This window comes from Saccopteryx bilineata, chromosome 7 (genome assembly GCF_036850765.1).
Source record: "Saccopteryx bilineata isolate mSacBil1 chromosome 7, mSacBil1_pri_phased_curated, whole genome shotgun sequence".
Classification (NCBI taxonomy): Eukaryota; Metazoa; Chordata; class Mammalia; order Chiroptera; family Emballonuridae; genus Saccopteryx; species Saccopteryx bilineata.
In genome coordinates, this window is record NC_089496.1 from 5,302,257 (window position 1) to 5,303,464 (window position 1,208).

The window sequence follows — 1,208 nt, forward strand, 5'->3', positions numbered from 1 at the left end:
AGGGATAGGGGGTGGGGAGGGGCACAAAGAAAACAAGATAGAAGGTGACAGAGGACAATCTGACTTTGGGTGGTGGGTATGCAACATAATTGAACAAGATAACCTGGACTTGTTATCTTTGAATATATGTATCCTGATTTATTGATGTCACCCCATTAAAAAAATAAAATTATTTATAAAAAAAAAACAAAAAACTAAAAACAAATAAAAACAAAAAAAAAAAAGTAAAGTGAGGCCTGACCAGGGGGTGGCGCAATGAATAGAGTGTCAGACTGGGATGCAGAGTACCTAGGTTCAAGACCCCAAGGTCACCAGCTTGAGCATGGGCTCATCTGGTTTGAGCAAAGCTCACCAGCTTGTACCCAAGGTTGCTGGCTTGAGCGAGGGGTTACTCAGTCTACTGAAGGCCCACCATCAAGGCACATATGAGAAAGCAATCAATGAGCAGCTAAGGTGTTACAATAAAAAACTGATGATTGTTGCTTCTTGTCTTTCTCCGTTCCTGTCTGTCCCTATCTATCCCTCTCTCTGTCTCTCTCTCTGTCTCTGTAAAAACAAACAAACAAATAAACAAAAGACATAAAAAAAGAAAGTGGGGAAAATTAATTTAAATCCTAATTTAATTTTTATTAAACTCAGCCTTTTAAATGATTTATACTTCCTAATTTGAAAAGTCTGAGGCTTCAGACTTTTAGCTTCACTTGATATTCTAAAATTTATTTTTATGTTTGATATTAGGTTTATTTATTCTTTTAGACTGGCTTAAAATAAATTTTGAAACAAAAAAATTACTAATTTTAAATAGAAAACTTTTTTGTGTTTTCTTTAAGAATAAATATACAGCCTGACCAGTGGTGGTAGAGTGGATACAGCCTGACATGGGACACAAAGGTCCCAGGTTCAAAACCCTAAGATTGCCAACTTGAGCACAGGCTCACCAGCTTTAGCATAGAAATCCCATAGTTGCTGGCTTGAAGTCCAAGGTTTGTTGACTTGAACAACCCTGGTCAAAGCCCATATGAGAAGCAATCAATGAACAACTAAAGTGTCACAATTATGAGCTGATGTTTCTCATCATCTCTCTCTCCCTGTTTCTCTCTCTCTCTCTCTTTTCCTCTCTCTCTCACTAAAAAGAAAAAAAAATTAACATACAATAATTTTCTTGTAGTTCCACCTCTTTCCATTAAAAGTTATAAAAATACAATGTC